The following is a 12586-nucleotide window of genomic DNA, read 5'->3' as shown; positions in this document are numbered from 1 at the left end:
CTTTTCCTCAAAAGGTGGTGGAAGCGGAGTCTTTGAACATTTTTAAGGCAGAGGTAAGATAAAGCAAGGAGGTGAAAGGCTATGAGGGGTTAGGATTTGTCATGTCAGAGTACCCTTTAAGAAATGTACCTTTAAGAAATGGAGCTGCTCATTTTACTGGAGTGATGTCAGAGTGTGGGTGGAGCTGAGCTCTACTTCTGCTTTTTAGTTTCAGTTTGAGAAAGCTTGGGTGTGGATGTGTTTTTCAGTGAGCTGCATCAACAGTTGATCTCTGCCATTCAAATACTTTCTATGGATCATTTGGCGACCTCAGAATTGTAAAAGGTCTCAGTATTAAATGTAAACCTAATGTGTTCCTGTTTGAAGGTTTGTTAAGTCTTTTGGGTGTAAAAGGACAGCATACAGGTTACTTAGTGTTGTAGTCTTTGGGGGGTGTATTTGGTTTACTGGTTGCTGAAATATTCACTGTTTGTTTTAAAAAGGTTAACTTGAGTTCATAGAATAAACATTGTTTTGTTTAAAAAAAACACTGGTCCATTTCTGCTGTACCACACCTGTAGAGTGAGCTGTCTGCTCCCCATACCACAACCTATTAAAAGTTGTGGGTCAGGTGAACTCCATGATACACTTTGGGATTCTCTAAACCCTGGCCCGTAACAGATCGTGGAGCTGAAGTTACAATCTGATCAGCCATGAACGTTTTGAATGGTGGAGCCGGGCCAAATGGCCTATTCCTGCTTCTAATTCGTATGTTAATAGCTCTGTCAACAAAAAAATTACCAATCTCAGTTGCAAGTAAATGCATGGAAATAAATTCATATAAACTTACAAAAAGGAACACAGGAACAGGATTATGCCATTCAGCCTCTTGAGCCTGTTATAAATGCACATTTTTCAACATCTAACATTAACAATTGATCCAGCATCAGTTGCTGTTTGCACCACCTTTTCTGTGCAGATCTCTTTCCTAATTTCACAGTTGGAAGGCCTTGCTCTAATTTTTAGACGATGCCCATTAGTTCCCGACTGCCCAGTTGGCAGAATTCCTTCCACTCCATCCTATCTGTTCCCCTCTATTATCTTACATACTTTAATTAAATCACCCGTTACCTTTCCAAATTCCAGGCAAAACAAGTCTACTTTGTTTAACCTTTCCTCATGCTTAATGCTTGGAGTCCAGGTACTATCCTTCTCCCTGGATTGCCACCTTGACATGGTGGGAACACTTGTGTCTTCCGGTGATCAACAGGAGCTCCTCGTTCTCTGCTTCTTCCTTGAGCAGAGGCCCGAAGAATCCCACCCATCATCACTCTCTTCCGCCTCGCTGAAGTTCTGTCACTCATTAATTTCTCCTTTAACTTGACTCACTCCCTGCAAATAAAAGGCGTGGCCATCAGGGCCAGCTCAAGGTACCGGCAACTCGGGCAGTCGCCCGGGGCGCCATGTGCTAGGGGGCGCCATCAACGAGTGCGTGACCGGCGTCAGAGACCTGCCGACAGAGAGACCGGCCCGCCGATCGGTGAGTCCCAATCATATACCAGGTCACTCTGCCCCCCCCCCCCACCGCCCCCGACCCCCCCGCCCCCGTCTCCCGCCCCCGACCCGTCCCCCCAGCCCCCGACCCGACCCCCCCCCGGACCCGACCCCCCCCCCCCCCCCGCCCCCGACCCCGCCCCCGACCCGCCCCCCCGCCCCCGACCCGACCCCCCCCGGACACGACCCCCCCCCCCGGACCCGACCCCCCCCGGACCCGACCCCCCCCGGACACGACCCCCCCCCGGACCCGACCCCCCCCCCGGACCCGACCCGACCCCGACCCCCCTCCCGACCCGACCCGACCCCCCCCGACCCCCCCCCCCCCGGACCCGACCCGACCCCCCCCGACCCGACCCCCCCCCGACCCGACCCGAGCCCCCCCGCCCCCGACCCGACCCCCGTCCCCGACCCGACACCCCCCAACCCGACCCGCCCCCCCCCCAACCCGACCCCCCCCCCCGAAGGGCGCCGAAGTTCAGCTTGCCCGGGGCGCCAGCAACCCTCGGGCCGGCGCTGGTGGCCATGGGTACCCACATGGGCCCTAGTCATGCCTAGGCGTGGAAAACCCCTTGTTCCAGTCCTACTCAGGCCTGCTCTCGCTTTTTCGGTTACATTGATGACTGTATCAGTGCCGCTTCATGCTCCTGGAAAAATTTATAGATTTTGCTTCCAATTTCCACCTCTCACTCACCCTAACATGATCCATCTCCGACACCTCCCTTCCCGAGCTTGACCTCTGTATCCATTTCCAGTGATAGACTGACTACCAATATTCATTACAAGCCCACCGATTCCCATAACTACCTCGACTACAGCTCCTCACAACCTGTTCCCTTTAAAGGCTCCATCCCAATCTCCCAGTTTCTCTGTCTCTGTTGCATCTGTTCTGATTATGTCACCTTTAAAAATGGTGCTTCTGACATGTCTGCTTGTTTCCTTAACTGAGATTCCCCTCACCTGTGATTAACAGGGCACTCAACTGAGTTCGACCCATTTCCTGCACCTCAGCCTTCATCCCTTTCCCAACCTCCCAGAATCATGATGGGGTCCCAATTGTCCTCACTTTCCACCCCACTAGCCTCTGCATTCAAAGGATCATCCTCCGCCAACTCCAGCATGATGCCACTACTAAACACACCTTCACTGCCCCCCCTCTCTCCCATCAGAATTCCACAGGGACCGCTTCCTCGTGACCCCTTGTCCACTCCTCCATCATGCCCAACTCGCAATACTCTTCCCACGGCACCTTCCATTGTAATCGCAGAAGGTACACCACTTGCCCCTTTACCTCCTCCCTCCTCACCATTCAAGGCCCAAAATATTCATTTCAGGTGAAGCAGTATTTCACTAGTCTATTATATTCACTGCTCCCAATGCAGTCTCCACTACATTGTGGAGACTAAATGCAGACTGGGTGACCGCCTTGTGGGACACCATCGCTCCGCCTGAAAGCATGACCCAACCTTCCTGTGGCTTGCCATTTCAACTCAGTATCTTGCTCTCATGCCCACATGTCAATCCTTGGCCTGCTGCAATGCTCCAGTGAAGCCCAACGCAAGCTAGAGGAGCAGCACCTCATCTTTCAGTTCGGCACCTTACAGCCCTCAGGACTTCAACATTGAGTTCAACAACTTTAGACTGTGACCGTTTTCCTCCATCTTGACCTTTTATATCCCAAACATTTCTTGTTCCTGTTCAAAAACTCTTCCTCCCCCTCCTCCACCAAACCATCTGTCACTTGTTCTTAAGCTTTGCTGCATCTTTGTTGCAATCTGTCCCAGCCCCCATGAATCTCCGTTCCACCTACTCTTATACGATGTATAATCCAACGCATTTTTTCTGCTCTTTAGTTCTAAAGAAAAGTCTCACAGACTCAAAACATTAATCCCGTCTTCACTCCCTACAGGTGCTGCCAGACCTGCTGAGTTTTTCCAGTATTCACTGTCTTTGTTTCAGATTCAATATCTGTAATATTTTGCTTTTATTCTAGGTTTACTTAACCTATCTTTACCTTACAATGTCAGATATGATAGAGAAAAACAAAACTTAAACTAGTGACCCATCTCTGGATCCTGTGTGAACCCTGGGAGTCTGGAGAGAAAGTAATTACATTCATTTGAAATATAATTTATTCATATGGGTTAGGTAATCAAAGAGCTGTGTTGAAGTTCAAATAATTTGATAACCTTTCTGTTTGAGATCATCCAAAAGCATGCCATATTGTCAAAGAGATGAGCTCTGGAGGTGGAAGGTTCCTTTGTTTCATTTATGTGTGTGTGTGTTTGTTGACAGAAGATGGTATAGACTGCATCTCATTCGACTGAGAGAGCCAACAGGAGATGGTAGTCAGTTAGGCCTTGCGTCCAAGAAATACTAACTTAATCATTCACCATGTTCTATCTCAGTTTGGATTCCGTGTGGAAGAAACAGCTGAAAGAGTTTCTCTGGTTTCACAACTATTGGAAGAAATCTAGAGTAGTTCTCATAGAGCCTTGGGATAGAAATCAATCAACAGAAATAGCTTGGAAAGTTATGGATATGCCGTTGGGATTCTGCCGGCAAGCCAAACAAGGACCTGAGGCAGTCCATAGAATCCCTACAGTGCAGAAGGAGGCAACTCAGCCCATCGAGTCAGCACCCATCCGAAAGAGCACTCTACTTCGGCCCACTCCTCCGCCGTAGCATCATAACCTGCACATTGATTATGGTCAATCCACCTAACCTACACATCTTTGGACACTAAAGGACAACTTAGCAGGGTCAGTCTGCCTAACCTACACATCTTTGGACACTAAGGAACATTTAGCATGGCCAATCCACCTAACCTGCACATTTTTAGACTGAGGGAGGAACCTGGAGAACTCAGAGGAAACCCACATAGACATGGGGAGAACATGCAAACTCCACACAGACAGCCACCCAAGGCCAGAATTGAACCCTGGTCCCTGGTGCTATGATTTGTCATGTGATTTGTGAAGAAATGCTGGCGGGTTGACTAGCCAAAAAGAGCTAATGGAAGCACTCCCATGAAATCTTACCTCAGAGGATAGCTGGAACACTTGATAATAATTCAGGTGAATTCTGGAGGGCTGTGGCATACCTTTCAGTTGGTCCTTACAGAAGGGAATACATTTTCAAAATTGTTGCAATATATATGGGAATTCTTGAGGAAATAAATAAAACCAAGTTCACAGTACACATCGTTGTAAACTATAATGTTAATAGTGCTTACTTTGTTTAATTTCTCTTCATGCACCATAAAGTTTGTTTTTGCTTTAAAATATGAAATCTTGTGGCTTTGTTCTGTTGGTTAATTGTTGGGTGTTCGGATTTCTTCTTTAAATGTCCATGGTCCCTTACAGGATCATAACAGGAGTATATCTTTTCTGTTTGAAGGACTTGTTTGAGGGCAGCACGGTGGCGCAGTGGATAGCACTGCTGCCTCATGACGCTGAGGTCCCAGGTTCGATCCCGGCTCTGGGTCACTGTCTGTGTGGAGTTTGCATATTCTCCCTGTGTTTGCGTGGGTTTTGCCCCCACAATCCAAAGATGTGCATGGTAGGTGGATTGGCCACACTAAATTGCCCCTTAAAAAGAACTTGTTCAAATAATCCATGAGTGGTGGAATGTATATGTGTTACTTTAAAAGGCCTTCTCATTTTCTACTTTGGAAATTTCGATATTTTTAGCTGCTTTTTTTCCTTCTAAATTTCAGAACCACTGATTGTAGTACCGCAAGAGTCTTCATTAATGAGATCTATTAACTGCAATGAGTGGAACTGTTCTGCCCTCTGTGGTTTAACTATTCATTGAATACATTTCTCGGAGCAGTCCTCCGTTTAATTTCTCTGGTAGAGTCCCAGAGTGGGTCCTTTTCATAGAACATAGAACATAGAACAGTACAGCACAGAACAGGCCCTTCGGCCCTCGATGTTGTGCCGAGCAATGATCACCCTACTTAAACCCACGTAACCCGTATACCCGTAACCCAACAATCCCCCCATTAACCTTACACTACGGGCAATTTAGCATGGCCAATCCACCTAACCCGCACATCTTTGGACTGTGGGAGGAAACCGGAGCACCCGGAGGAAACCCACGCACAAACGGGGAGGACGTGCAGACTCCACACAGACAGTGACCCAGCCGGGAATCGAACCTGGGACCACTGGAGCTGTGAAGCATTGATGCTAACCACCATGCTACCATGATACCATTGACCACATTGGCCTAATTTTAATGCCACAAGACTAGTGGTATGGATGGACCTTATGAGCTATTTAACTACATCTTTATGCAGTCCAGGCCAATAAAAATGTTTTTGGATTTTAGCTTGAGTTTGCCTTATTCCCAAATGACCTCCCACTGGTACCTCATGTGCAACTCGCAACACCTCCTTTCTATACCTTAAGGGCAATACTACTTAGAACATAGAACATAGAACAGTACAGCACAGAACAGGCCCTTCGGCCCTCGATGTTGTGCCGAGCAATGATCACCCTACTCAAACCCACGTATCCACCCTATACCTGTAACCCAACAACCCCCCCCTTAACCTTACTTTTTTTAGGACACTACGGGCAATTTAGCATGGCCAATCCACCTAACCCGCACATCTTTGGACTGTGGGAGGAAACCGGAGCACCCGGAGGAAACCCACGCACACACGGGGAGGACGTGCAGACTCCGCACAGACAGTGACCCAGCCGGGAATTGAACCTGGGACCCTGGAGCTGTGAAGCATTTATGCTAACCACCATGCTACCATGCTACCATGATGAACTTCTGCCCACTTTTCATCCGCCTGCATATGTAAAGGTCTCCATTTTCTCATCAAGACATCACTTTTATGGTAAAAACCCTCTGGTATACACTCAGATTCATCTTCCGTGTATGCTTTCTGATACATCCGTTTTATTTCTACATCTTTCTGTTGTAACTCCGCCAATTTTCCTGAACTAAAAATATCCGCCTCATCCTCCACCTGTTCTTGTTCTTTTTCAACCATCTGATCAAATCGTTTCTGATAATTGCACTTCAACTTCATCTTCACTCTTTGATTTCTCCTCTTGTCTTAACCTGTGACTTTGCGACCTTTGCACAATCCGGAAAAAACCCAGGATACTCGTCCTTCAACACTTCAGTTGTCTGATTCTCCACTGGCTTATCAACCGCAGGCATCACTCCCACCTGCGATCCAGCTATCTCATTACCCAAGATAAACTGTATTCCTGGACAAGGTAGTTTCTCTATTACTCCTACTACCACTTTGCCACTCTTCACTGGACTTTCCACTACTCCTCTCACTCAGAATTCCACACATTACCACCTTTTCTGGTAACATTCCCCCCAAACTACATAACTCCTCATCTCCCACCATTAAAGATTGACTAGCTCCTGTATCTCTTAAAATTGTGACTTCTTTACCTGCTCCTCCTGATACACATGAGTAAACTTTACCCACACAAGTAAATTCTTCAAAGAGATCTGGCACCTTCTTATCACCTCTTGGTCAGGCTGTACAATCTTTTGCACCTCCTTCGCTTCACTAGGGCTTTCGTTTAACACTTTCACAAACCCCACTGTCTTATCCCGTTTTACCCATCAGACTCCCCAGTGCTTTTATTCAACCACCAACACTGTGACTTTACATGGCCTAGATTATTACAGAGAAAACATTTGAACCTTTTCTTTTCCACCCTCCTGGATTTATTTTTTAATCTGAGGTACTCTCTCCTTATTATCTCCCATCAGACCACCTTTACCTTTACCACTTCAGTATTTCTCACTTCTCCAGTTTCTATCCCCCTCGAGCCCCCAATTTGTTACGGGCCAGAGTTAAGAGAACCCCAAAGTGTATCATGGAGTTCACCTGACCCACAACTTTTAATACATTGTGATATGGGGAGCATACGGCCCACTCTACAGGTGTGGTACAGCAGAAATGGAAAAGTATTTTTTAAAGCAAAACAATGTTTATTCTATGAACTCAAATTAACCTTTTTAAAACATACAGTGAACATCTGAGCAACCATTAATTCAAATACAACCCCAAAGAATACAACACTAAGTAATGATTAAGCTGTCCTTTTAAAATCCATAAGACTTAAAAAACCTTCAAAACAGAAAGACATCAGGCTTAACTTCACGACTGAGAATATTTATAATTCTGAATTCACCAAATGATCCAGAGATAGTCTTTTGATGGCAGAGAGAACAGCAGTATACATGCTTGGTCTGGCTTCAGCTCTAACACTGAAAAAACGAAACTATAACACACCCTGCAGCAAACAGCCTAAAACAAAAGTAAAAAGCTGACAGACAGCCCAGCTCCACCCACTGTCTGACATCACTGCAGTAGTGAACACCCATTTCTTAAAGGTACTCTCACTGCAGATATTTATATACACACCCATTCATAAACACCCATTTCTTAAAGGTACTCTCAGATGACAATAGATTAATAAAATACGGTATAATAATATTCTTTAATAGTTGTCACAAGTAGGCTTACATCCCTGACCAAAATGTCGGACAAGGCTCCCATCTGCAACAACCATAGGTTCACACCAGCACTGACTGACGCCACCTTCAAAAGGTGGAGGCAGGACGGAGGGACACTGACAGTCAGGGACCTATACACGGACAGCAGGATCGCAACACTGGACGAACTGACAGAGAAATTTTGGCTAGCCGGGGGAACGAGCTACGGTATCTGCAGCTCAAAAACTTCTTACGAAAGGAGACAAGGACGTACCCACAACCACCACAACAGACACTACTGGAAGACCTACTGGACGCAAGTATCTGAGATAAAGGGAACTGTAGCGACATGTATGACTGACTGGTAGAAAGGGCCGACACCGTACTGGACGCAACAAGAAAGAAATGGGAGGAGGACCTGGTGATTGAGATAGGGTGGGGACTCTGGAGCGAGGCACTGCATAGGGTCAACTCCACTGCCATGTGCGCAAGGCTCAGCCTGACACAACTAAAAGTGGTACAGAGAGCCCACTTAACAGGAACCCATATGAGTAGGTTCTTCCCGGAGGTGGAGGACAGATGTGAACAGTGCCAAAGAGGCCCGGCCAACTACGCCCACATGTTCTGGTCTTGCCCCAGACTTGTGGAGTACTGGACAGCCTTCTTCGAGGCTATGTCCAAAGTGGTGGGGGTGAGGGTGGAGCCATGCCCGATAGTGTGGCGGTCTTCGGGGTTTCAGACCAGCCAGATCTATTCCTGGGGAGGAGGGCGGACGCCCTTGCCTTTGCCTCCCTATTCGCCAGCCGTAGAATACTGTTTGGCTGGCGGTCAGCAGCACCACCCAGAGCTGCAGGCTGGCTGTCCGACCTCTCGGAATCTCTCCAAATGGAGAAAATCAAATTCGCCATCCGAGGGTCATACGACGGCTTCCACAGAACGTGGGAGCCATTCATGCAACTGTTCCGGGACCTGTTTGTGGCCAACGTACAAGAGGAAGAATAGCCGGGTGGCCAAGAATCAAGAATCAGGGGAAAATGGTCGGGAGGCGGGGGAAGGTAGCCGGGGCATGGAGGGGAGAGATGGACTGGGAGGGGGGGGGCGGGGGGGGGGACGGGGGGGGGGGGACGGCTAAACCTGAGGAGGGACAGGGCAGCACGGTGGCCTAGTGGTTAGCACAACCGCCTCACGGCGCTGAGGTCCCAGGTTCGATCCCGGCTCTGGGTCACTGTCCGTGTGGAGTTTGCACGTTCTCCCCGTGTTTGCGTGGGTTTCGCCCCCACAACCCGGAAATGTGCAGAGTAGGTGGATTGGCCACGCTAAATTGCCCCTTAATTGGAAAAAATAATTGGGTAATCTAAATTTATAAAAAAAAAAAAAAAAAAAACCTGAGGAGGGAGGGGCGAACCACGGGGGGGGGGGGGAGGCAGCTAAACCTGGGGAGAGGGAGGCAAACCGTGGAGGAGGGCCGGCGGGGGGCAGGGAAGCGGGAGCCGGGAAGCGGGAGCCGGAGGGAGGACACAGGATGCCAAAACGTGCATGACATTTCCAGGAGCGGGGAACGAGGAAACTGGAGATGGGGGATGGGAGGAGCGGCAGAAGCGGGGGCGAGCGTGGGATGGCAGCGAGACCCGTCCGGGAAGGGCGGGCGACAGCAACACATAGCATAGCCAAATATCGCACACTGTGATTTTCTCCCCGGCACCCAAAGGAGTGTTTGCCCCCCCCCAGTCCCCCCCCCCCCCCCCCCCCCCCCCCCCCGCAGGCAGTCGCCTACTTATGTGGTGTGGGTAAATTTGCCAGATGTACAGAGCTGCCGCTGTCGCGCTGGTGCACAATACCCCACCAGTTATTCCATTTCATATGTTATTGTATTTTTTTTTATGTTGGGGTGTGCCCTTCTCCTCTAAATGTGTATATATATATATATATATATATATGTGTTTCTTATTCCGTGTACATAACGGTAATTATACTTTGTTCCTAAAAACCCAATAAAAACATTTATTAAAAAAAAAAGTAGGCTTACATCAACACTGCAAAGAAGTTGCTGTGAAAAGCCCCTGGTTGCCACATTCCGGCGCCTGTTCGGATAAACAGAGGGAGAATTCAGAATGTCCAAATTACCTAACAGCACGTCTTTGGACTGTGGGAGGAAACCGGAGCACCCGGAGGAAACCCACGCAGACACGGGGAGAACGTGCAGACTCCACACAGACAGTGACCCAAGCTGGGAATCAAACCTGGGACCCTGGAGCTGTGAAGCAACAGTGCAAACCACTGTGCTACTGTGCTGCCCTTACCTGGATGAGTGCAGCTCCAACAGGACTCAAGCAGGGTTCAACAGATGGCTTTAAGTTCTGTAATCAAATTCTCCAATAGGTCAATACACAACCATACTTTGAGGTTCATCTTAAAAACAATCCCCAATGGAGATTCTATGTTCAGCAGATAACATACAAAGCAAACAGCGTTCTTGGATTTCTGAGGAGGAATCTTTGGTATAAAGAACAAAAAGAACAAGGAAAATTACAGCACAGGAACATATTTCATTAAAAATATCAGAGTTATAGCTTATCAAAAATTTGCTTGTCCAATTCTGGGACAGATTTTACCTTACGTCACCAGTGGGTTTGGAGGCGGGTGGAGCTGTAAATATCTGCAATGGCCTTCCTGCTGGGCTCCCGCCTGTCCCGCCCCTGTGCAATTTTATGGCGGGATGGGCAAGGCCAAGGATGGGCTAGCCAGCATTGGCAGGGGAGCATTCGCCGCCACTTCCTCGGATCTTGAGCATGGAGTAAGCAAGTTGTGTGCGGTGTTGAAATTTAGCACTATACAAAACCCATGGCAAGAAAATCCTCACCATGGAATTACCTGTTGGCAAAAAGGACAATCATTATTTAGAATGCAAACTAACAAGGTTCTGGATTTTACGCTCCCCCAGCGGGCATATTTTCAGTCGATGGGCAATAGGATAGGTGCCAACCCCACCACCTTCCTGCTCACCCCTAAGCTAACTCCCAAAACATAGTGCCAAAATCGGCAGTCTCCCACCATATTTAAATAAATGCCGATGAGTTATCAGGGCTAATTGTTTCCCTGGGTTTCTGTAACTATGACTCATCTTTCATTCTCACTCCACAGTATAAATATTTCCCACTTTCTCTGTCTGTTAGCTTTGACAAAGAGTAATCGGATTCGAAACGTTGGCTCTTTTCTCTCACTACAGACGCTGCCAGACTTGCTGAGATTTTGCAGCATTTTCTCTTTCAGCCCTGATAACATGCTGCCCGTGCCGTAACATAGTTGGCTCCATGCCAACTTCACTTCTGGTGGGGCAAGACATCATAAGATGCAATTCAAGGCTTATTGGACAATAAAGATGAATGCTTAACATTTCATTATACATTGCCTTTCCCGTGCATCCCAGGACTTCTGGGGCCTTCTCTCCTATTTCGCTCTTTGAACCTTGAAAAGGCGTGGTTTTATTTTTTTTTGCAGAGTGCTGGCTCTGGCGAGAAAACCGGCATGCAGCTTGCTGCCTGCACAGCCAGCTTTTCTTGCCAGTTAATCCAGCTCTCTGTGCAGAACGAATCTGCAAGTGTGGCCCACACCGTCTGCTGGCAGGACCAGGAATAACTGGCAGCTGGGAATCCTGGGATCAGGGTGCCGCTTTTAAAGGATGCCCTGATCTCCGATAGGAACCAAAGAACTCCCCCCACACCGCATGTACACGGAGTACACCCCCCACATACAAACACACAAGGGGAACCCACCAAGGGATAAGGGGACCCCCCCCCCCCCCCCCCATGGTGCTCCCAGAGTGACCCCTCCTGGCGCTGCTCTTGGTACTACCCCTGGCACCCAGGCACCAATCCTAACATTGCCTCTGGCATCCTGGTATTGCCCCAGCAACGTCTCCAGAGGCAGTGCCGGAAGGCCCTCTGGGATGCTCCATTGGCCGTGTGGTTCTCCATATCTGTGGGGGCGGGCAGAGGGGGCTCCCTTGTGATGTCACGCCTATGAGGTAGTACAACTAGTTTCTAAAAACGAGAATTAAGTGAAGGGAACCTGCCGGGGGCCCACAGGTAAGTATAGCCCCAGAGGGGAAAGGGACATTTCAGGGCTAAACACTGAATTTCCCCCTGGCACTGGCACCCTGACACTGCCCTGGGCACTCTGGAACTGCCCCCTGGCACTGCCCCAGGGAGAATCTGAAAACACGAAGGGTGACATTGCACCCAGGTTCGCCATGAGCACAAACAGCAACGTGGGTGCAAAATGCCGCGAGAATCGGAAACGAGATTCTGGTCTCATTTTCCAGTTTTACACAACCCTCACTTCACATGACTCCAACCAGTGAACAGTATTCCCCGATTCCCATTGGCTCTAGTTTTGCTAGGGGTCCTTGATGCTACACTCGGTCAAATGCTCCCTTGGTGTCACTCCCACATCACCTCGAGAGTTCAGCTCTTTTGTCCATGTTTAGACCAAGGCTGTAATGAGGTCAGGAGTTAAGGGGCCCTAGTGGAACCTAAAATGAGTGTTCTTTCTGAGTAAGTGCCACCTA

Source organism: Scyliorhinus canicula, chromosome 1 (genome assembly GCF_902713615.1).
Source record: "Scyliorhinus canicula chromosome 1, sScyCan1.1, whole genome shotgun sequence".
Taxonomy (NCBI): Eukaryota; Metazoa; Chordata; class Chondrichthyes; order Carcharhiniformes; family Scyliorhinidae; genus Scyliorhinus; species Scyliorhinus canicula.
Note: the sequence above shows the minus strand (reverse complement) of the source record.